The 26830-nt window shown below is 36.6% G+C and overlaps 1 protein-coding gene across 8 annotated transcripts in view; it reads right to left on the bottom strand.

The window, feature by feature from the left end:
• Positions 1-26830, bottom strand: part of gcgra (glucagon receptor a) — an 81192-nt gene that overhangs the window by 39248 nt on the left and 15114 nt on the right. The window contains exon 2 of one of the 8 annotated variants that reach the window (XM_067381393.1): positions 16382-16528. The exons of 6 other annotated variants lie outside the window; for them this stretch is intronic. The gene's annotated coding sequence lies outside the window, so the exon portion shown is untranslated. The remainder of the gene's footprint in view (positions 1-16381; positions 16529-26830) is intronic. One more of the 8 variants, XM_067381394.1, reaches the window with a different exon arrangement.

The raw sequence follows: 26830 nt of genomic DNA, 5'->3' as shown, positions 1-26830 counted from the left end.
GTATATTCGTATATATATATATTCGTAATTCAGAAAGGGAGACCAGCACTGCAGGCTGTAGATACACAAACTGTAAACAAAGCAGCGCATGCCGTTTTGAATATCATGCTGATCACTTACTATATTCCACTCGGCTCATGTTAATATTAAACATTCGCCCAGGAACACTCAATTACATGATGTAAAATTATAACAGCCTTCTGTTTGTACCGCCTTGACTTGTTTGATTACTGTTTTGCTATTAGTCTCGCACTTTGACTGAACAGCCAATTAGAATTCACTCTCTAGCCCGACACCAATTCTATATGCTGAATCGGCCCAAAAAAACCCCAGTGCTGAAAACGGTCCAAAGTTGCACGGCAGCTGATCATCGGCTTGGTGTGTCCTGGGCTTTACACAGTCCCTCCAGAAAAACGCGATTATGTGATCGCCTGATTTCATGCATAATCAGCCAAAGTCCGCATATTTATGCGGGGGTCGCATTTTTTCAAATACGCCGCACTTTCGCCGCATAAATTGCCGATTTCAGCAAGCAAAATATATGCGGGGCTAGCATGATTTCATAATCCCTGCATTTTCGTTGCAAAAAAGACACATATATCTTAGCAGAAAGTTGAAAAATGTTGCGTTTACTTCACACTAGTAAAGCGCCATTATTTTCCCCCTATTGCCATGGGAACCTTGTGAAGTGACGTAATTACGCGACGTGAACATCATCTGCAAACCATGAAACTATGAAGCACACAAATCATTCTCATTTGCCAATAAAAATAAGCGCAAAAGACCGCGCAAAGCAGTTTCCCGGTGTGTTACATGACAGTGGGGGCAAATTATTTTCAGTGTTGACGCTGGAAAATCACTTTCACTTTGCCACCGCCAAGGATGGTTAAAGCAGCAGCGGAAGCAGGCAGGAAGAAGCACACATTTTAAAAAATATTTTATTTATTCATTTTTATAGAAGTTGTTGGATATTAATAATAATACGTTTATTCTATATAGCGCATTTCTACAAACTCATATTCCTTTTGTAAAGCTACAGAACTTATGTTAACTTATTCAACTCAATGTTAAGTTTGAGCCATGTGTTACTTAAGGTCTGAAATAAAACAGAATGAGAACTTAAATATTCTGTGATTTAGTATGCTTGCTTATCATAGGAAGTAATAGGAAATTACTCTTTACATTAAATTAGTAGCCTAGTGAGAACAGGGTGTTGGGGGAATCACTTTATTTTTTTCTGTTTTTCATCAAACCGCAGTTTTTGCAAGTTCCCGCAATTTCATCGCATAAAATTGCAAAAATATCCCGCATATTCCATCGCATTTTTTAACAAAACGTGCCGCATAATCAAGCATTTTAGCCCGCAACAATCACAAAAAAATCCCGCGTTTTTCTGGAGGGACTGTTTACAGATGTATTTTTTATTGTTTTGATGTAAGCCATTCAGTGTAATCCTGAATAAAAGCTTCAGTGAGTGAGATCTTGTAGTTTTGTCATCAACTAACATTCATGAATAATTTAGTTTACACAAAAACACAGGAAATTATCCTGTTTACTATAACTAAGGTAACTGTTACCTAATCATAGCAGTGGGCGTTTACTTCATAATCTTGAATGGAGAGTATTTGAAAGCGAGGGTCAAAATCAAGATATAAAATAGCTTTTTATGTAAAAATCTTGATAACATTATAAGTGGATCTCAGAGAACGTTATAAGTTGTTTTTTTTATTTTTTTTATTAATGCAGTTCATGATCACTTTAAACCTGCTTCGTTCAGTTTGGCTGAAAAACACTTCCCATAGAGGGCTGTGAAAGACTATCGCAACCTCCGGTAAGTTAACTTTAAAGTATTTGATCCACAATTCTGTCAATAATTGCCCACTGTCTGTCTGACCAACATGTAAAGCAGCAAACCACAGCTCCATTTTGTTTCATGCTGTTTAAGCAAATTTAAAATCAGGCAGTGGGTCAGGAAAGTCTATGTACACCAGAGGCACTTTTAAAATTCATTCCCCACACTATTGCCTCAGACAGCACTAATACAGAGTGACAGTTTCAACACCTGAGACCTCGCCTCACGCACACGCTGCAATGCTGTTAGGAGTTTGTTGCAGATGGGGAATATTGCCTAGGAATAGCACTTGAGTCCTATTAGGCTAATCTTGCTTAACAAGACTGGGGGAAAAAAATGACAAAGGGATATCTTCAAGCCTACCTAAAGCTGCAACTTTAGCCAACTCTTATATCACATCTTTTAGCCAATTTCTGGCAACAAGCTAAAAAAGTAATGAGGACACATTAGCTAATTTGATGAGGTCAAGCTTAAAATTGGTTGTGAAAATTGCAAAATAATGACTAGTGGCTCAGAGGCCGTAGGTAATGAGATATTGTATAAAGACAAAACACACAATTAGCCGCATGTGAGCTGTATGCATGCGGCCTCAGGGCTTTCTTTCTCCCTCAGCTGCTCTTACAATCTGTCAGAGTATAAATCTCTCTCTTGATGCATTTAAATCTATATATATCAGGGATGGGGAAAACTCGGTCCTGGAAGGCCACTGCCCTGCATAATTTAACTTCAAGCCTGATAAAACTCACCTGCCTGTAGTTTTCTAGTAATCCTGAAGGCATTGATTAGCTGGTTCAGGTGTGTTTAATTAGGGTTGGAGCTAAACCAAAGAGCTTAGGGCTACGTTTACACATGGGCGGCTATTTTCATAAATGGACATTTCAACCTCTCCGGTTTCAAAAATAACATTGTGCACACATGTCAGTTTTCAGAAAAGTTTTCATTTACACGTACCCGTGTATGTATGACGTCAAGAGTGTAACGAGCAGTTCAAGCCCACGTAAGCCAATCAGAATCCCGAAAAAAAATCCCGAATTCCTCTTGAAGTGATTCGAAGTTGTTGCAAAATTGCTGATTTCCGAGCACTCATTCATCTCTGCTCCTCAACATAATGGAGCAGCTGTATTTGCAAATGCAAACACACGAGAAGAGTTTGCACCAACATAAATGCGACTGCTACTCTAAACACTTCCATGATCACATGTAAACATAGGTCGCACTTTTGACATAGGTGCGAGCTCTGGCGCAGACTGTGACGTTGGCTGCCTAAACACCCGTTTGTCTCAGTTTACATGCAAACGTGCAAACGAAGATTTTCTAAATCTCCACTCTGTCCGGAGTTTTTAAAAAGACTCGTTTTCAGAGGCGAATTCTCCATTTGCGTGTAAACGAAGGGCACAAACGAAAGGAAATGTCTCAGTTTTTCAAAATAACCATGTACGTGTAAACGGGGCCTAGAACCCAAGAGGCGACACTTTGACACTTTTTGGGTAACAGCCACTAGATGGCGCTCTGGTAGCGCAGCCGCCATTATGGGGTGAAAATACTAACTGGACCATAGAATCCTTCACATCTTACGCACCACAAATTGGCAAATTTCACTGCCAAATCAGAAGCTCAAAAGAACATTTATCAAATTAAATCATAAGTAAATTTTATGGCACCTACAGTAAATGTTGTATTGTCTTATATATGTTTTATTTTACCAGTTGTGGAATCCAACCATTCACCCATCTGAGGTAACGTAGTTAGCCTACTTTATTGAGTACTTCCATTGTATGCAACTTTACACATTTATTAATAGTAAATTAATAATTAATAAATTTAAGATCATCATGTTTGCAGCAAACCATTTCAGACCTAGTGGAGTAATAGTAATAATAGTATCTAGGTCTGAATTGAAATAGGCTATTGTACGTTTTAATGGATCACGCTACAAACATAATGATCTTATAATACATGATGCATTGTTGTCATCATTCAGGTTGGATTTCAGCTTTAATATACTTTTTTTCTTTTTTTTTAACAAAGCAGCTGATATTGCCATAGAAACTAGTGGACTGCCGAGTCACTTTCACCACAAAATGGTGGAAACGCAGGGCTGCTGCTGGGCGCCAGTGTTCCAATGGAACGTTCTATTGAGTGTCGCTTCTTGTTAGTGTATATTCTTTGGCGAAACTCTGTAGGGCAGTGGCCCTCCAGGACTGAGTTTGCCCATCATTGATACATATTGTTGGCTAACATGAATGACGTAAGATAATTATTTGGTAGTAGTAGCTATTCAAGCAAATGTACCACTAGTTGTGAAATAATAATGTATGATATACATTATACATTGATAATGTGATATATACAGTGGCCCAGTAGTGCACAACACAGCGAAATTAAAAAAGCAAACATAAGTTCACAACACAACGAAATTGAGCCACAACACAACGGAAACAAGCCACAACACAACGAAATAAACCCACAACACAACGAAATAAACCCACAACACAACGGAATAAAGCCACAACACAACAGAATAAAGCCACAACACAACGAAATAAAGCCACAACACAACGGAATAAAGCCACAACACAACGAAATAAAGCCACAACACAACGAAATAAAGCCACAACACAACGGAATAAAGCCACAACACAACGGAATAAAGCCACAACACAACGAAATAAAGCCACAACACAACGAAATAAAGCCACAACACAACAGAATAAAGCCACAACACAACGGAATAAAGCCACAACACAACGAAATAAAGCCACAACACAACAGAATAAAGCCACAACACAACGAAATAAAGCCACAACACAACGGAATAAAGCCACAACACAACGGAATAAAGCCACAACACAACGAAATAAAGCCACAACACAACGGAATAAAGCCACAACACAACGAAATAAAGCCACAACACAACAGAATAAAGCCACAACACAACGGAATAAAGCCACAACACAACGGAATAAAGCCACAACACAACGGAATAAAGCCACAACACAACGAAATAAACCCGCAACACAACGGAATAAAGCCACAACACAACAGAATAAAGCCACAACACAACGAAATAAAGCCACAACACAACAGAATAAAGCCACAACACAACGGAATAAAGCCACAACACAACGAAATAAAGCCACAACACAACAGAATAAAGCCACAACACAACGAAATAAAGCCACAACACAACGGAATAAAGCCACAACACAACGAAATAAAGCCACAACACAACGAAATAAACCCACAACACAACGGAATAAAGCCACAACACAACAGAATAAAGCCACAACACAACGAAATAAAGCCACAACACAACGGAATAAAGCCACAACACAACGGAATAAAGCCACAACACAACGAAATAAAGCCAGAACACAACGAAATAAAGCCACAACACAACGGAATAAAGCCACAACACAACGGAATAAAGCCACAACACAACGAAATAAAGCCACAACACAACGAAATAAAGCCACAACACAACGGAATAAAGCCACAACACAACGAAATAAAGCCACGACACAACGAAATAAAGCCACGACACAACGGAATAAAGCCACAACACAATGGAATAAAGCCACAACACAACGAAATAAAGCCACAACACAACGAAATAAAGCCACAACACAACGGAATAAAGCCACAACCCAAGGGAATAAAGCCACAACACAACGAAATAAAGCCACAACACAACGAAATAAAGCCACAACACAATGGAATAAAGCCACAACACAACGAAATAAAGCCACAACACAACAGAATAAAGCCACAACACAACGGAATAAAGCCACAACACAACGAAATAAAGCCACAACACAACGGAATAAAGCCACAACACAATGAAATAAAGCCACAACACAACGAAATAAAGCCACAACACAACGAAATAAAGCCACAACACAATGGAATAAAGCCACAACACAACGAAATAAAGCCACAACACAACGAAATAAAGCCACAACACAACGAAATAAAGCCACAACACAACAGAATAAAGCCACAACACAACGAAATTAAGTATGTAAACGTTGTATATCGACAGGAAATATTAATTCAAAATCACTTGAGTGCACAATAGCTTCATATTTATACTTGTGAATGATTTCACGTGCTACCATGGATGAAGGGAACGTCTGACAATTCCACCAAGTGGTTAAAACGTATAATTTATATTCATTACAATGACTTTGTTTAACATTTAAAAACAGACATGTTCAGATTCCAAAGCTTGTTACTTCCTGTTGGTAAGACTGACAAGCTTTGTAACTTGAACATGTCTGTTTTTAAATGTTAAATGTAATTATAATGAATACAAATTATACGTTTTAACTACTTGGTGGAATTGTCAGACGTTCCCTTCATCATTCGCCATGGTAGCGCATCAAATCATTGACAAGTATAAATATGAAGCTATTGTGCAAGTGATTTTGAATTAATATTTCATGTCGATGTACAGTGGTTATATAATAGTTATATAATAAACTAATCGTGGTACTAACTCTATAAAACATTGGCAAGGAATACTAACAATACCGAGCTCTGAGAGCCCCCTAGTGGTCGGGAGCATTTCTGTTGTGTTGTGGCTTTATTCCGTTGTGTTGTGAACTTATGTTTGCTTTTTTAATTTCGTTATGTTGTGCACTACTGGGCCACCGTAGATATATATCACATTATTTTCCAAATGTATATATATATATATATATATATATATACACACACACACACACACACATATCAAAAGAACAGCATTCATTTGAAATAGAATTATTTTACAAAATAAAATTGTCTTTACTGTCACTTTTGGTCAATTTAATGCATCCTTGCTGAATAAAAGTATTAATTTCCTAAAATAAAAACTTTGAACGGTACTGTATAATACTAGTAATAGTTCGTTTTAAATATTAACAATAATTAAGTAACAATTGTCACTGTTTAAATTCACTACTGAATGTAATTACAGAGCAGACTGCGAATACCTCTTAACAAACAAAGCAGCAACGCATTGAGCATTCACTCATAATTTAGAAGTGCCACACAACAACCATTGACTATTTGTATTTAAGAGCTCACTTTTATTCTGGTATTTTGCAAAACAGGAACACTAACTGTCATGAAAGAGAAAACAAACCTCTCTGACTAAAGTGCACAATGCAGGGCTGCTATCTTGCCCCTCTGAAGAGCGCAGGGAGAATTTAGTGGATATGCGGGCAGCGTGTAATTACAGCCATCCCATTGTCGTGTGGTCTGGGCAAAGTGACCCAAACCTGAGCGGATCCAATCAGTGAAACATTTAATACAACAGCGATGGTCAAACGGACTTAGATATGAAATATATACACAGACAAATACACAGTAAGCTTTTGAGGCTGGTGAATATCTATCTGAAGTTTCCATAGACTTTAGAGCAAAACGATGACATGACTATATGTTACTACATACTGCAATCTGCTCACAAACAAACTGTGCATTGCATTTTTATGAGAAGTTTTTTAAAGGTCAACATAAAACCCATTTTAGTAATTTCTGAGCGAAACAGAAAACTCAACAAGACAAAATGTAGGATAGGACATTATAATCTATCAGAAACTGATTGGATTGTGAACAAAACGTGATACATGTTGTACCAAAAAAGCATTTGTGATGTCAGCAAGTCAGAAAGTCATTTCATAGGTGAAATTATTACATTTTAATAAAAGATTAAGAAGACATACAAGCAGAAAAATAAGAAAACATAAGGTTTATGTTGTAAATGTATAAGTACAGTAGGTCAAGTTCAATAAGTATATTAGCATGTAGACATTAGCAGGCAGCGAGACAGTGTAACCCCAAAATACTGTCCCACAATGCCTTTTTACCCCATTAAACTGGGATAAGAGGGGTAAGTGCAGTTCCAAGAGCGTCTGTTCCCCACTGGGACGTGACAGTTAGGAGCCCATGATCTGATTAGGAGATCACAAAGGCTTCAAAGATACCAGTGTCATGAACCAGCATGTTGGCACGGTTGTATGCCAGTAAGGAACGCGGTAGGAAATGTCTGAGAGTGCCAGTGCTGCACAGCCCTGTCACATCACACACCACATGCTGTCACTTCATCGAAGTTCAGATTAATGTCACTGCTTCTGTGCCTGTGTCAGCAGCAATACTCTCTGACTACCGCTGACTCCATCTACAGCTGTACTAGGTCATTTCCATCAACACCATGTCTGCTGTCTACACAGGCAGCATCCTATGTCAAGTAGCTGGTTAGAAAATACTCTGTAGGAAGCAACTCTGTGTGTTACAAAAATATTGCTTGATTTCACATCGATATTGACTAAAAAAGTCATTTGTTTCGAATCAGCTGGTTCACTGCACCAAAATCACATGATTTCAGTAAACGGGGCTTTGCTACATTGTAAGTGTTTTGAAACTTCAATAATTCACTTGACTTTGGCAGTTTGATACGTGCTCCGAACCACTGAATCGAAACAAAATATTTGTTAAGCTTGCTACTGTATGTGGATGCTATGTGTTATGTGGATGATACCAAAATGTACCTTCCTGTGAAGTCAGGGCACTTTAAATTCTTTCTTTGATTGTCTGTAGGATGTTAAAAGTTTGTGGTTAAACTTTTTTTTTTTAAACAATGAAATGAGAATTAGACAGAGATGTTTTGGACAAAACGAATGCTTACATGGTGTTTTAGACAAACTTGTGGCCAAAAGAAGTTATTTTACTTTTGCAACAGCCTTTGCTTCAGCAGTGTGGTTATGATGTTTAAATGGTTCCTATGTAGGCAGCACACTAGGTTTTTGGAACAGAGTCTTGATATATGATCTTCATCCATCCCCTTTCTTCCACTACCTCATGCTGTCTTTACAGATATCTGAGTTTGTAGTGGACAAGCAGGCACATGATTGCTTCATGTTGAAACAACTTCAGCTGTGAAAAGCATGCCTTGTTTAGAATACTGTAAAAAAGTAAATGTTTATATGATTCATCTCTTATGTTAGCTTGAGCATCAATTGCGAACGTTTTTGCAAAAGACGTCAATATTGTAATACGCCTACACAACTGCTTTCGCTTGAAAACAGCTCAGCAGTTGTGTAGGTGGACTTCAATTTCTGCTGTAAAAATAAAGGGGTTTCCAAAACCACTAGCGCTAAGTATTAAACTCATCCTGGAGCGATTGTGCTACAAACATGAATGATGCCTCAAATCATGCAGGTTGTTGAGAAAAGGTGTGCTGTAACTTTTATAAACATTTTTGATCATCATTCATATTTCTTTTTACTTTTTTACAAAATCACCTTAGTGTGATAAAACCTCCATAAACACCCTATCATTATAGAGCAAGTTTTGCACCAGCAAATGTCACTCATATCACTTTATAAAATATAAAAATATAGTTTTTCCTGTATGATGAACCTCCAAGGAACGTTGTTGTAAAGAAAAGGAATTAGTCAGGAATGATTGTAGGCTCTTGTGAAAAAAAGTACACTTTAATTGACTTTTAAAAATAGTAGACTCAGGTACTTTATATAGCTGTTCACAAGGATAATGACTTGAGGAAATCTTCCTAGGTTTTCAATCACTGTACCTGAACAACAACCAATTTACTGGCTGAGTGAACTTGCTTATAGATGCAAGCAGTCTGTGTTTATGTGTGGCTCAGGTTTTCAGTATACAATGGAAGGACTAGGACAAGGATTGTAAAACTTAACACCACCTACATTTTTTGGAGCAGCCAGAGGTACCCATAAGGAAAACAGCTTAATAAACATAAAAATAATATCTTAATGAAAATGTAAAAAGGGTTACTTTTAGAAGTATGGGATAAAATATATATTACTAGCTTAGTATAAAACAATAGAGGTCAATGTAAAGTCCTCACCATGATAGACAAACAAATTGTGTGTGTGTGTGTGTGTGTGTGTTTGTTAGGGTTAAATGACTGGGTTACTAATGTGAATGGTGTGTTGGCCTTAGCCTCAAAACACCTACCTATAAGGCATCATTGTTGTATATCCTAAAATAGTAATATCAACACTTTAATCCACATCGACAGCCCTGTCAACTCACTGACAACACGCATTGTCTGAATACCATCTGAAGGCATGGCATGGAGGCATGATTTAGAGGGCAGAGGAAACACCATTAAAAATCCCATGAAACTACTTGTGTTAAAATGAGTCATCAATATTTCACACGATGTGCAAACTGAATTAATAGCTGCTTTTCCATCATCTTGCCAAAAGGTTTTCATTGTGGAACCATGCCGTTTCATGCCAATTTGGGTCAGCTGTTCTTTTTTCACTACACTGCTGCCAGATGTACACACCGAAAAGTAAAAGTTGCCAGACTAAAGTTTATTGGCATAACATGATATTAGAAACATATGGATGAGCTAGCATTATTTACCTCACTGAAGAATAGGTGTGTAGAAAAAAGCATTAAAAATTCAGTGTAAAGACTTCAGGCCCTAGTATCAAGGTATAAAGTTGTAATTGAGTGTAAATACATTTATGCCCCCTCTGAACAGCATTAAACAGTCTAAATGCCATTTTTGAAGCGCTTCTGTGCCACCTTTGCCAAATTTGGTGCCACTACTACAAAGCCATTAAAGCAGTTACAGCGTAGTTGAGTACAATTAGTAAACTGTGTTGAGAAATATGGACTTGGAATGGTTTGTACCAACCCAATCTGGTGATTTGGTGCCAAATTCATATGTATTCGGTCATATGAAAACATCCAATTTTTAGAAAAAAAAAGAAAGAAAAAAAGCACATTGTACAAAAAAGTGTGAACAAAATTGTATGAATTCTTCGTCGACAATGTGACAAAATTATTAGCAAGCTAGACTGTAGGTGACTAAACTATACTCTATACTACTCTATACTCTAGACTATACTCATAAATAACAGCCAGTCATCTAAAGGGGTTCACACACCAGACGATATATATATATATATATATATATATATATATATATATATATATATATATATATATATATATATATATATATATATATATAAAATGAAAGTTATGCATGATAAACACAATATTTGAAAATAAATAAATAAATAAGTAAATAAATAAATAAAATTGCCAAATAGCTCATGACTCATCTTCCCCCAGGTAGTCTCTTGAGTCAGTTGGGCTCCATGTGCAACTGATATCATGTCAGGGAAGGGCCAAGTTTTAATGTTGTGTTTACAAACAGTCACTGAAAATTTCTGCATAGTGCATCTTTAAAAGGCCTATGGCTAAATGCATGAATCTATATTTAGTTAGACAATATGATTTTTTTTTTTTTTTAATTTATTCTTCAACTTCCATGGGCGTCTGATGGTAAACATGCCCATACTCATATTTTGAAATACATAGTGAGGTGTTTGTTTTTGTTTTTTTTTCCAGTGCTGTACATTCAAAAATAGGTGTATTTTAATATATAGTACATTTTAGATATTTCATATTTAGTTCAATGAAGAAAAGGTTTTTACACACTTGTATGGTCAAAATTATGTATGTATAAAATTATCTTTAATTCTAACAAAGCAATACTTTTTGTGCATGTGTCATTCAAGCCTAAATTAACAAGAGCAAACCACCCATACCTAACACAGACACAGTTAATACATTTTTAGAGACCCTTACCCTGGTGTTTACGAGTGTCTGGATGACGACCAGGACAGCTGAATGCCTGACACTCACCTCTGCAATGTGTCACCCTTCAACAACTACACAACAATAGTGTTTCATAAATCATTAGTGGCAAACAGAGAACTGGCGTTTGAACCTGCCATGCATTCATATATCCATATTCATGCCTTGTACTTTGATTTACTAAGCGAATAAATGTTTGAATACTGAGTTCATTTCTGGGATATCCTCTGATTATTCAATTGCATCACATCAGAGATTAATTTCAAGTAATTAAGATCAGCACATTCATTAAATTCACAAGAAAACTGATCATAACTGACCATATAAACTGCCTTAATATACTTGACTTGGCTTTTCTTCTGATGAACAACAAAAAAAAAAGTTTTAAAATGAGAGTCAATGGGGTCTAATGTTGTTTTGGCCTCGATTCACTTTTATTATATGGACAAAAACAGTCGAAACATTCTTTAAAACTTCTTTTGTGTTCATAACAATAACATGAAAAAATGCTGCAATACAAAGTGCCAAAGTTGTCCAGAAAGTACAAAAGGCTTTGCATCAGACAATGTAGCTGCATGTAATAAATGGTTTTATATAAAGGTATGTTCTTAAGATTTGGAAAAGCTCTGTCATTTGTCTGCAAGAATCCATTAACAGCCCATTTGCCGTGATTTTCTGGGATTTCTGTCTGCCTGCAGATTGTTCCAAGGATTTTTACTTTTCACATGATCCCATATGCTGAACATCTGGAGGTATAAAGTATTTTTCTGAAGCTTTAAATTGAATTCATATTGTTCATTAGAAATATTCTATAGGCATTAAGTTAAAAAATAAGCCTTTGATATTATGATGAATCTCTGTGACTTGTTGTTTTGCAGGATACACAGACACAGGCGAAACGTCAAAGCATCTTGTTGAGAAACAGAATTAGTTCTGCCATAATTCTGTGTGCAAATAGTGCTGATAATATGTAATGTGCTTGCTAATGCCCTGAATGAATGCTATATGATAAAGAGAACATGGATTATTCCATATTTCTATATTTTCAACGATGTAATTGCATTAGGCAGACACACACAGGGTTTGCATAAGGCTGTATTTAGCCCAAGTCATCAATATTTAACATAGCCTCCATTAGCCTCACTTAACAGTCTCTGGTGATTTTTGTGCACAATTAAGTAAAATATGGATGCATGAAATGTGAATTAAAGAGTCCGACAAAGAGCGAGGAGAACAGATGGGAAAAGAGAGAGTGAAAGGATATTGTATTAGTGTCAATTTATATAGAGAGGTACTTTACTGAGAATTTGTGATGTGACAGTTAACTCCCAGTTCATCATAAGACATGACGAATGGTGTGAAAATGGCACATTTAATTAACATTAACACTACTTAGAGGAAGCAGCAAACTTAAAGCCACAAGAAGTTGTTGCTAGTTTTTAAGGGCACATCATAGTCACAATAAGGTTCTGAGTGGAAGAAAGTTCTCTACGAGCTCGCTTAACAATATCCTCCCAAAAAAGCACAAAGGAGCGCACAGTTACACTCAACACTCAGAGCGAGCAGGGCTGGATTTACTCAAAGATTACAGATCCCTTGTCAAATGCCAGGAAGATTTTCCAGAACCACAGGAAAGGGTAGAATATTGAGTCATCTTTACAGAGGTAGGAAGGCATCAAGGCACGTCCGAATCCAATGATCGTGTCACATCCTGTCTACTGAGACACCTTCAGTTGATTGATTTGTGAAGGCAGCATAGATTTATCTTTTGCTCCCTATATAACCCACAATTCTATGTGAGCTTGTTTCTGCCACAGAATAAAATAAATAAATAAAAAGATAATTGCAACTTTTTATCTCACAATTCTGACCTATAAACTCACAATTCTAAGAAAAAAATCTTTTTTCCCTCAGAACAGGACTTTATAACTCGCAATTGCAAGTTTTTTTCTCACAATTCTAACTTTATTTCTCAGAATTGCGAGTTTATATCTTGCACTTCACGCAATTATGACTTTATAACTTGCAACTTACATCTGAGGAAAAAAGTCAGAATTCCAAGCTGTAAACTCGCAATTGTCAGAATTGAGATAAAAAGTCACAATTACCTTTTATTAAATTTTTTATTCATTGGTGGAAAGAAGCTTCCATTCAATCCTGTTTGATTCTGTGACAGTTTAACCAAATAAATAAATAAATAAATAAATTAAGTAATAAATAAAATGGCATCTAGAGGTTGCAGTTGGTGGTCAGTTTAATGTATGTTTAAATGCATAAATATATGATTTTGACCAACAATTTTCCACTTTTAATTTGTTGGTCAGGACTGCCTCTTGACCAAATGTCTTGTGGTTTGAGCACCTTGTCAGCAGTGTTGGGGAAAGTTACTTTTAAAAGTAATGCATTACAATATTGGGTTACTCCCTGAAAAGTAACTAATTGCATTACTTAGTTACTTTTTATGAAAAGTAATACATTACGTTACTTTTGCATTACTTTTTTCCCACCTGGGCTGGGTTTGCTTGTTTGTTTTTTAAAAACAACAAAAAAGTTTTATTTTTGGCAAATGTAAAGGCCCTTTCACACCAGAAGTTAAAAGAAAACACTTCAGGCTGAAGGAAATGCATATTTACCCCTGTACAGTAGAGGGCGCAGCTAAAACAAACCTTTCAGCTGTGCTGCTATTAATTTTTCTTATTAGTATGGTTGAATTAGATCATTGAAGGTCAGCAGCAAATACATTGGTTCATAAAGTGAGATTAAATACATAAAGTATATTTATGTAATTTAATATAGTTAATTATTACAGGTTTGCATACAATTCTGATATTCCATTTCACTGTTTTTATTAATTTTGAGGAATATTGAATATTTTTGCGCATGTCAGATGAGTAAATGGATGTTCACAGTTAGCCTAGAACTACAATAACCATCATGTTCACACACCGCACACACAACACCTCTGCACTTTATTTGTCTCAGCATGGGGACAGGGGAGCTGTCAGTCAATAAATGTGAAAAAATTAACATGTTACTTATTTGAAAAAGTAATCTGATTACATAACTCAAGTTACTTTAATGCGTTACCCCAACACTGCTTTTCAGCATTGATTTGTGTATAGTATGTGAGCTGCTACAACAAGACAACGACAGATGACACAAAACCTGGCGCCACACTGAATCACACAGTCCTGAAGTGTGAGCTTGTCTTAAGCTTTTAGAGGCAGCCAAGATTTCAACTTCAGAGAGACTTCTTGGCTTTGGGTACACAGTTTGCATCCTGTTCTGATTTGTCAAATCTGATCTTCTACATTTTCATCTGACTTGTGTTTCTATTTTTTTTTTTTTTTTTTTTTTTGCAATGTAGCTCCCAAAAGTTGTTTCTCAACCTACTACTAAGCAGTTGGAATACTTTATGACTATAAATAACCAAACTCAGACTTATAAATAAAGTTTGTATTATGTATTTATACACTATCATTCAAAAGTTTATAGAAGCAAAAGAAGCAAAAATGTGCAGAATGGCAATAGGATGGCAGTAGTAGTAACAGCTTAGAGGAATAAGCTGCAATGTGTTTGTGTGTGTGTGTGTGTTTCTCCAGTGGTCTAAAAAAAAATCATTCCCCTCTGGTCTCCTTGGATTTAGTGACTTTAATTCAGTCGTGCCCTGGACAGAGTGCCAGAAAAAAGCCTTCGGCAGTTGATCTGGTAATGAAAACAGGGAACAAGACCTGCAGCCCCGACGGCTCTTGTGACCTTTTGAGCTCAGCTCAGACTCCCAGGCGCTCTCGTTTCTTCCCTAAACTTGAGTCGTTCTTCACCTGCTGATTACTCATCACAAAACCTCAAATGACTCGGACACATGCTGTTGAACATACATAAGAAACAAATTGATCCAGAGAGCACCTTTTTACAACTGCATCTCTGGTCAGCTAGCGCTCCCATCCAGGTCACTTTGACATTGTATGCATGTTGGGACTTTTACTACACTTAAATTGACAAGAAATAAGGGACGACAGGGTGTTTTATCCCAGTGATCCACTATAGAGACAAAAACAACAGATTATCAAGCACACAGCATGTTATCTAAAGGTTTTTTCTGTATCCAGCAGAGAAATCTGCATGGCTGTGGATTGTAAGGATGAACTCAGATATCCTCTGGGGTTACCAACAGGAGAAGCTTCAAAAACATATTGCACAAGCTTATGGTCTTATAAGAACAGATGGGCTGCACTGCTAAAGGTAAACCATGGGGATGTTAGAATAGTCTATATTACAAAGGTCCAGGGCTTGTGAGGATAAAGTGTAAGACCTTTCTGAATTCATCTAGCCTCAGTTGCTCTTTTCCCCACAGTGGCATGTTGAACTAGATTTGCATTTCATGAGGGGAATACTGTACCAGTGCATGCAAGGTGTTAAAGATTTAGGTATAGGTTTTAAACAAATCATTCTTGTTCACTTTCAGGTCTCTCTCTTTCGACGTGCCTGACTGCTTTGGTGGCCTATTCCAGCAAATAGGTACAGGGCTAAATTTAATTGCAAAAGTTTATGGAGCTGTTCAGAACAAATCCTATCCTGAATGTTTGAGGAATATTAATATGGCACTGCTCTGCAAACACTATAAAGAAATTCATAGGATGCTTTGACAGAGTGTCGTTCTCTTTTAACTCTTTTAACTTTAGTTTGAGAAGATTATCATGATGGACAAAAGGTGTGAGAATCATAAACTTTTGTTGGTCACAGAGCTTATTTTATGTGATAATCCAAATATCTTATTGGGTTTTTGCCTTTGCTGCTGAGAATATAAAAATAATCTTTTGTAAAAGAAAAGTTAAAGGGTTAGTTCACCCAAAAATGAACATGTTGTCATTAATTACTCACCCTTATGCCGTTCCACACCCTTAAGACCTTTGATAATCTTCGGAACACAAATTAAGATATTTTAGTTGAAATCCGATGGCTCAGTGAGGACTCCATATCAAATCCTACAATCCAGTGACATTTCCTCTCTCAAGATCTATAAAGGTACTAAAAACATATTCAAATTAGTTCATGTGAATACAGTGGTTCAATATTAATATTATAAAGGATTTCAACCAAAATATCTTAATTTGTGTTCTGAAGATTAACGAAGGTCTTACAGTTGTGGAACGGCATGAGGGTGAGTAATAAATGACAGAATTTTCATTTTTGGGTGAACTAACCCTTTAAAGGTGAAAACAGGTAGTCTCACCTCAAACTCACACTATTGGTTGAGCCCGATGTTCAATCAAACAAATAAAGTAATGTTTTTATAGAGAAAGTCAGTATTTATACTTTTCAGAAAAAAATCTGAATGGAATATTTACAGTATACTGATACAGTATTTTAACATTAAAAAATGACACACTTCAGCTTTAATTTTCACAGAGAAACAGCAACACAGAATGGGGTAAGAGTATCACAGTACTAAAGCACTATCAAATCATCCTAATCACTCCAGGAATGTGCCAGGACGAGAGGATTTGGACACCAAATGCACAATGATTGTGACAGAAGGGATGTGTGCTACCCTACCATTTACTGGGTAGACTATCAGATAAAAGAGATTAAAATGCACAGGGTACAGTGTTTCACTTCCCCCAATTTTTTATTGAACAGTGCTTCAAAATTAAACAGTGGCTTCCAAAATGAAGTGGCCTGCAAATACCCCCAAAAATAAGCTCAAGTGTTGGGGGTAACGCATTACAAGTAACGTTGATTAATCAATCAGATTACTTTTTTCAAGTAACTACTAAAGTAATGCATTACTTTTAAAATATCTAGTTACTTTTTCAAATAAGTAACACAAGTTACTTTGTTTTCCCATTGACTGACACTTCAACTGTCCCCTGTACTAATTAACCGTATTAAATTACACAAATATACTTTATGTATTTAATCTCACTTTATTAACAAAAGTCCTTGCTCTTGACCTGATCTAATTCAACCATACTAATAAGCAAAAATTACTTTAGATTAGATTTAGAAATAAGAGTGATGAACTTCATTCAGTTCAAACATGGTCAACATAGCAGTGCTCTGAGAATAATGTTCTTTGATTTATCCAGTGCCTTCAGCCAGCATTACTGGAAAGAAAGCTAGAAGTAATGCAGGTTGATACCTCTTGCATCACTTGGGCTGTCACAGGCTGTTAAGTTTGGATGCAGTTTTGCTTGGATTATTTTATTATTACGTTTGGGATCTGAACCTGGGTCCCTGCATTTGGCAGAGGCATTGTCCAAAATCTGTCCAAAATCGCATACTGTTTAGTAGGTACTACATTTAGTTTGAAACTTACTCTCCCGGTGGCCTCATGGGATAAAGTGTACATCAGATACACAATTCAGAATCTCTAAGTAAAAGTAGTAGGTTATCCGGGTACTTTTTGATTATGAATACTATGAATTTGGACATCTTTTTTCATCTACTAGAATGAAAGCAGGCATATTCAGATGCAGCACTAGTGTTTTTAATGTTCACATTTATCCAGTATGTGCATTCCCTGGGAAACATAGTGTTCCCATTAATAGTGCCTTGCTCTTGTTTATTTCCTCTGTCTGTATGTAGAGAGCAAAACATCACTGTTATTGAACAGCAAAGCTCCCGAGCTGCAAGCAGCCTGTGTCTGTGTCAGATGACACATCATTTTTTTAAACAGTGCTTGTTTTAAACAAAATACCATAGTAATCCCATGTTCCAGTGTCTGATGATACTGGTCTTCATCAAACATGGTGTGACTTGCCCAGACTGTGACTGTGAGTATGAACAAAATCCCTTTAAGGAAAGTCAGTTCCCTGCAGCTATTTTCCATCTAGGCTATAGACAGGTACAGCTCTTGAATGTGAAAAGAGCAAAATCTCCAAAATTGTTTGCAAAGACTGTTAAAACAAATCTATACACAATATGGTAGCAAGAGTCTAATTAGTTGTTATTAAAATGATGTGGCCATGCAAAACAACAGGCCTCATTTTCATTGTGCAAAGTACAAAAAAGTTTTCATCTCTTTCAATGAGATTGACCAATATGTGTTTATTAATACATTGAAATCACTGCATGCAGTTAAGAAAGGTTTGGAAATCATCAGTGAATAAAGCTAAGTCTTTTATACTTGCACTATACTGGATGTCAGGAATAAGAAATAGCTTTTTACTATATATAGCTTTTACACTCCATATACATTATTTATGGAATAATGTAAGATCATGATCAAGGGTTGAGAGCAGGATCTTCTGGAATGACAAGGACCCAAAGAAATCGCCCTAAATGACCAGTGGAACGAGAAACAGAAAAAAATGATGTTGACTATAGCGGTTAAGAGAAATAAGAAAAGTAGACAAGCAGTGTACTTTAAATCTTTAAAGGTTTTTTTTTTTTTTTAAAAAAGCTACTTGCTGATTATATAATATCACTGAATCATGAGTGTATTTAAAAACAAAGTACATTTTCTTTAAAAAAAAAAAAAAGAGTAGAGTTTTTTTTTAGTCTTTTTTTTAAAGTACACTTTTTACTAATGTCAAATTGAAAGTATTACTTTAAAGTACCTTTTTATTCAGTGTTTTAATAATCTTTTGGCATGCTTTACAGTTATTTTGATGTTTTGACCAACATACTAAAGCACATGTAACGTACTTGATTATATTTTAACTGTAGTGTTATTCTGTATTACATTTAAAGTTCGTTAATTTTAAATGTGCCAAATTGCAACATCATTATAAATGTGTAAATACAAATTACATGCATTTAAATATGACATATGCTTTTCAGTTGTCAACAGAAATGACATTACAATATAATTTAGCTTACCAAAAATGCTTGTCAGTACATTTTAACCTAATTTAAATAGAAGTAATTATGAAATTACACATATATATATATATATATATATGTGTGTGTGTGTGTGTGTGTGTGTGTGTACTTAACTCTTACTTTAGTGTTTCAAAAAAGCACTCTAAAGTTCAGCAGCTAATTGCATTTAATATAAATTTTAACTATAATATATTCTAAAATTAATCGTTCAATTTGTTCAATTGTCGTTCAATTGTCTGAAAACATGATCATTTAAAGTATATATTTCTGTAGTTAGTATGCTAAAGTGTACTTCATTTTTTACAAAGGTATAATACTGAAAAAAAGTGGTAACCTAAAAATGGTAATTTATATATGTTAATTTAAAGCAACAAAACAATTTTTAATAAGATAAATCAGGTAGAAATCACACTTTAAGGCAACAATTGCAGGTTACCCTTGTACACTTCAATGTGAGTCTATGTTTTGTCCACCAGATCATAACTGTAATAGCACACCCCTAATCAACAACCTTTTACTAGGCTAAAGGTTCTGTATAAGCACTCCTTGTGATCCAGAAGTCTATGTAAATCACCCTGCATTCTGACATGTAAAGAGGAGTTTTCAGGGCTTTAATCTCTCTGACATGCCCAGTGCTCCTGTAGCATCGACTGGAAATTCCCATATGGATCTCTCAGTTCCACTTCTGTGGAATAATACAATTGCTTTCTGTTTTGTTTCATTTGGTATTTTCTTTGTAAGTGGTTTCTCCTCTTCTGTCTTTCTCATTTTGTGTTTCCCTGAATCACACTTCTACTCTATTAGAGACATGCTCCCATATGCCCTGCCAGATGCTCTCACATACACTTATGTAAACCACGTCGAATTGCCTGGGGACTCTTGAACTTCCATTCTTATTTTGGGCAGTGAGGAAGGTCCCATTTGTTCCCAAATGTTTTGGAGAGAAGCATAGTTTAGGGTGACACTGCATCTTGTCTCTCCAATGAAGTTTTCAGAAGCTGGCATACAAGCGCCTCAGAACATAAATAATGGATTTATCAAGTTAAGCAGCCAGCTATTCAGCTGTACATACCAAGCAATGTTATCTTCCCAGTAACCATATAATGTATCTCCCCTTAGCACGAACCAGTGCTGAAAGCGATTCTGAATGGAATTTTCCTTTAGTAAAGGTAGAGGACTATGGCAGAGCAACTCATTCCTCCTTTAAACTAATGTTTCTTGAGGGGTTGTGACCAAAAAATGGAGGTATTTTCTGAGAAGGTCACGCAATGCAAGGAAAAACAATGCTAAATTCAAATAACTAGATACATCTAAGGATATAATCATGCATATGACTCATCATATCTGTTGTACTTTATTGGGACTATACAGAATCACTCCACCACTGAAGTCATCAAGTATTTCTTATTCAGTGCACCTAAATCTGTGTGCGCCTTGAAAGTCTGAGCTTGAATAATTTAATAAATAAATGGTGATAAGATCTTAAAAAAAGGGAGTGTCAGATCAGGTTAGATTCTTACCCGCTTAGCTTCCAATGATTGTTTATTTACTATCCCACTTGGTTATATACAAGAACGCTAGAAATGTGTGCCTCCAGCTCACTGGTAAAGCATGATAGCAACACCAATGTCACAAGTTCAACTCCATGGGAACGCACTACCGTTAAAATGTTTGGCATTTATTTGATCAAAAATTCTGTAAAAACAGTAATACTGTGAAATATTACTACCATTTAAAATTACTTTTTCTATTGTGATATATCTTCAAATGTAATTTATTCCATTACTGATGGCAAAGCTGAATTTTCAGCATCATTACAGCCTATTTTTCTTAACATGTATTTTTTGAAATGTATAATTACTTTCATCCTCTTGGCATGACGTTGCTTGTGAGGATAGCTTCAGCTTCTCAAAGACAACTGCGATTACATTTCACTGCAACAAGAAAGATTGCTGATGGCAAAACTAATGCCAAGGTGAGCCGACCATCCCTCACACGGATGGATGAGCACATTTCCGCTAGGGGCGACAGTCCAAAGATGGCCAGTTTGACATGAAATGTAAACGGTGTAAGCTAGTGTGAGCGACAGTGAAAGGTGGTTGCATTCATTCATGCCAATTAGCTGGGATGCATTCCAGAGCAAGTCTGGAAAAATATGACAGAGCTAGAGACACACAGAGTAAGAATGAGAGAAGGCAGAAAGGACAGGTGAATGCAATCAACCATAACAAAGTTCTTCACTCATTTTTTTCAGAAACCTCAGAAATGTGTGGTAAACAGATAGAAGGTATGGGAAATGCTGCACTTATTTTAAGCAAACAAGGCTGTTTGAAATGGTAATTTTCAACACAAAACGTGCAACATTTTTGCAAAACTCCAAAAACATACGTATGTATATACACCCATCAGCCATGTTATAAGGTATACCTTGCTAGCACTGGGTTGGACCCCCTTTTGCCTTCAGAACTGCCTTAATTCTTAGTGGCATAGATTCAACGAGGTGCTAGAAACACTCCTCAGAGTTTTTGGCCCTTATTGACATGATAGCATCACCCAGTTGATGCAGATTTGTCAGTTGCACATCCATGATACTCATATCCCATTCCACCACATCCCAAACGAGATCTGGCAACTGTAGAGGCCCTTTGAGTATAGTGAAATAGTGAAACCAGTTTGAAATGATTTGAGCTTACGCGATCCTGCTGTAAGTAGTCATCAGAAGATGGGTACACTGTGGTCATAAAGGGATGGACATTGTCAGCAACAAAACTCAGGTAGGCTGTGGCATTTAAACAATGCTTAATTGGTACTAAAGGGCCCAAAATGTGCCAAGAAAATATCCCCCACACCATTACACCACCAGCTTGAACAGTTCATGGATACATGCTTTCAGACCCTACCATCTGAATGTCGCAGTAAAAATCAAGTGGCGTCAGACCAGGTAACTTTTTTCCAATCTTCTGTTGTCCAATTTTGCCGATTGTAGCCTCAGTTTTCTGTTCTTGGCAGAAGTGGCACACGGTTTAGTCTTGTGCTGCTGTAGCCTATCTGCTTCAAGGTTCAACGTTCAGAGATGCTCTTCTGCAGATGTAACACTATCTTATATGTGATACTATTACCTTTCTATCAGCTCAAACCAGTCTGGCTACTATCATCAAGGCATTTTTGTCCACAGAGGATCATTTGAACATCATTTGAACATCTTGCTCTCAAACTTTGTTAATAAAACATCATTTCTTAGTAAACCCTAAAAATAGTTTTCCGTGAAAATCCCAGTAGATTGTCAGTTTCTGAAATACTCAGACCAGTCCGTCTGGCACCAACAACCATGCCATGTTCAAAGCCACTTAAATCATGTTTCTTCCACATTCTGATGCTCAGTTTGAACTTCAGCAAAATCACCTTGACTAGGGGTGCCCAATCCTGTTCTTGGAGATCTGCCTACCAGCTGAGTTCAGATCCAACCCTGATCCAACACACCTGTCTGTAATTATCAAGTGCTCCTGAGGATATTAATTAGCTGGTTCAGTGTTTGTGTCACACTGGCTCTTTGGGTCTGACTCGGCTATGCCATTCAGTTCACCAGACGTCCACGCATGTTCAATGGCATCCTTTTCAGTGGCAGGCAAAGACACCCCTGTCCTGCATATAGAAACTGCAGTCCTTTTGGCGAAAAATGCAACAAAGCCTATCCCTCCAGCCGAGACGAAGAAGGGATTTTACAGCTTTTATTTCATCATACCAAAGAAAGGCATGGGTTACGGCAAATCTTAGACCTATAAGTTTTGAAACTGGCCCTGCACAAGCTCCTGTTTAAGATGTTGACGCAGAGGAGCATTTTTGACATGCGTTCAGGATTGGTTTGCAGCAATAGACATGAAGGATGCATACTTCCATGTCTCGATTTTACCTCAACACAGACCATTTCTTTGGTTTGCTTCCAGGGATCCCCTAGAATTAGTGTCCAAGCATGTTGTTGTCACAAAATAGGTGTCGAAGTCAGGCTGGGGGCTTTATGCAAAAGGGATGTAGCAGGACCTTGACTACGTTGGCAAATCAATTACCTTGAGTTGCTAGTGGTACTGCTGTCCCTGTGGAGGTTTTGGTCGTCGATCCAGGGCAAGCATGTGTTGCTCTGGAAGGATAACATGGTGACGACTGCATACAATAATTGTCAGGGTGGTTTACCTTCATGTCGCATGTCATGTCACCTGACTGAAGTTGCTGGGGGCCACTTACATCCCAGCCAAGCTCAACCATGCAGCACATGCACTGTCACGACAAGTGTCAGTCCAGGGAAAATGAAGGCAGACCTATCCTTAACATTGCTGTGTCCAGTACGTGCCCTATGGGTCTTTGTTTGTATATATATATATATATATATATATATATATTGAATAGAATATCAACACTCTGTACGAATTCTGTCATATCTGCTCTGGTTTATTTGTGTTCACATATCTTCACTGAACAGCATCCATCAGGGCTCTTAATCCAAAAGTGCACATATTTGTCAGAATATTGATTTATTCTTACATGTTTGCAAAATATTTTGTCATACAGGATACCATTTCTATTCATCTTCCAGTGAATTATGCGATCTGAAGAGCTGAATATAACTATAAGTTATTATCTCAGTGCTTTCTGTCAATCATCTTGACCATATTCCTTGCCCTCCTGCATGATGCTGTCCTGTGAGGACTCATGAAATGTCCTTATATTTCATGTTTATGTCATAATATCAGTGTAATACTTATGTTATTATATAAATTTGTCACAAAAACGCACGCGCGCACACACACACACACACACACACACACACACACACACACACCAAAAGAAGAAGAGGAAGAAGAAGAAAAAAATAAATTAACCTTTCCTCTCATTTTCTTTTTTTCCCTAAGCCACCACCCAAGCCATCAGATTTAAGATCCAGGTCACGGCAGCACATAATATCATGGTGTTGCTCTCAAGTGATGTGTGTGTCAAGACACGGTTCTGCTTTACAGTGTGCACTGAGCAAAACTGTGCCTTATTCATGTGTGATATTTATTCTTTTCATTTCAGTTCACAAAACCTGCAGCTTTAAAACCCTTATGCAATAAACTAACATTTGGTTTGCCATCTTATGGTTAATTTTAAAAATGTAACCTATTTCAGTGCATTCAGAGAGGCTAGACTGTAGGAACTGCATGTCTAAGAAATACTGTTTATTAAACTTGCTCCTGAGTGAAAGCTTAAATCTTTTTTGACAGGATTTAAATTTTCATTCAATAAATTTGCACCTAGTTGGATTATCCAAATGTTTGTTCCACCCAAATAATTCAACAAAGAATGATAACTGTACCAAAATAGCCTTGGCCTTGATCTTTTGACATACATATAAGAGTACAATTAAAACATTCTGCAAGTTTCAAAGCTTAAAGGCACAATGCGTAAGATTTTTGGATTCAAATATCCAAAAAACACTAGAACAGTGTTATATATTTTGTTGACTTGTGTACTTACATTATCCCAAATGTTTCCAAGAATGCTTAAATCTAGAGAAAGTTTAAATCCAGAGTTTTTGACACAAAGTTTTAACCAGGACACAGACCATGTCCATGCATCACCTATCACATGGGCAAATACATTTACATATGACTGCCTCCAGAGCAAGACATAGACAATTAGTTATACATCATCACACCATAGGCTTCGCCCCCTGAAATTCGTCACTTAATGGCTGACATTTGCTTACACTGGATGTAAGTATTCTGTGGTGTCAAAGGCAGTGTTGGGCACATTACATTAAAAAAAGTAATTAGTTATAGTTACTAGTTACTTCTCACAAATAGTAACTGAGTTAGTAACTGAGTTACATCATTATAAAAGTAACTAATTACTAGGGAAAGTAACTATTACTTTAAAAAAAAAAAAAATCAAATATGTCAATTAACTTGGATGCCCCCAATATTAAATATGTCCAAAAATAAATTATAATTTATTGATTTTGTCCACCTCACTAATTTTGTTTTGTAGAAAGCCTTTCTTTAAAGTGAATTTTATTTTGTAAAATTGTATCTTAATTTTAATCAATGTTTCATCAACCAATTGCCAGGATTTAATAAATAAGAAGCAAATATAGCAGAAAATATAATCATGATAATATAATCATGGCGCCGGCGCGATCACTAGCACGTGAACTGGAGCGCGTCTTATAGGCTAAATGAACTGAAACTCAGCGTGTAGGCTGCTTGCCTCACATACATGAGAAATATATCTATAGAAAGCTTGAAATGTCTACTTTAAAACTAATTAATTCAAAACGAAAAGAAATAGGCTACTCTCTGATTATGTAATCTGAATGAAATGTGCATGCTCTCTCTAAGCGCGTCCACGGAGATGATGATAGTCAGCAATGTCAACTTCATCTTTGCAGCCGACACAGATTAATTAACAATTAAAATGTCTCCTTACTGTTTTTGTCACATTCATAATCATTACTTTTGCCGGTTCTTTATGGTAGGCTTTATGCGTGTGCTTGAATGATATATAGCCAACGTAAATGCTCATTATTATTCTCTCCAGTATTTAAGAAATCAAATTAATATAAATGTGATTAGTCAACTAATGGCTTACCTGAACAACTACTAGTCCAACACACACATTAGAGAAAAAAACCTTTGCAGGTCCTATGGCTGACAGAGAGCCTCAGATGAAAACCGCTTCAGTTAGCTCAATTATAGTAACACAGCATTTTTATTTTTTATTTTTTTTGTCAGTAATGGTGTTGTAAGGGGGGAAAAAGTAATTAGTTTGATTACTCTTTACTAAAAAAAGTCACGCCGTTTATTTATAATGCCGTTATTGCCATCACGGTCAAAGGCAAACAAAACCCATTATAATCACTGATGCTGTCTACACTAGATACTGTATACAGATGCTCATTCAGTTTCTGACATCACGCACTTGAGTCTGTCGACAACAGGACAAATAGAAGAGTAAAGTAATGTTTGCTTTGACATGTCCAGTTTAAAGGATCACCTCAAAGACAAATTACTTATTTGACAATGAGAATGAATAGAGGGTCTTGTGCTTCTTTCGTGTCACATTTCAAACATGTTTGGTGTAGGTGTGGAACTCTTTGTTCTTAATGTGAACTAGTATAGCAGAGGGCACACTCTTTACATAAAGTGTGTGTTTGAGTCCAGTAGATCAGGGCTCAGCCATCAGCATGTAGGGCATAGATCAAGGTCAGGTCTTCCTGTTTGTTTACACAATAACACAGAACACGCTAAACACATCACGGACATCAGGAGCCCACTCCGATGACGCAAGTCACCATGATGTTTTTCAGCCTCTTGCTGAGTGCCACTCATGGAAGTCCAATTTAACTGAATAAATGCCACGCGCGCTGACAGAAACACTTCAGTCTGTGCAAGAGCTCCGGTGCATTGACAGGTTCTCACACAATTAAACGCACATGTAATTAATTGCAGCCAAAGATGGGATGACTGTTAT

The sequence above is a fragment of the Chanodichthys erythropterus genome, chromosome 3 (genome assembly GCF_024489055.1).
Source record: "Chanodichthys erythropterus isolate Z2021 chromosome 3, ASM2448905v1, whole genome shotgun sequence".
In the NCBI taxonomy this organism is placed as follows: Eukaryota; Metazoa; Chordata; class Actinopteri; order Cypriniformes; family Xenocyprididae; genus Chanodichthys; species Chanodichthys erythropterus.
The sequence above is the reverse complement of the archived record's forward strand: the minus strand, read 5'-3'. Positions and strand labels throughout refer to the sequence as shown.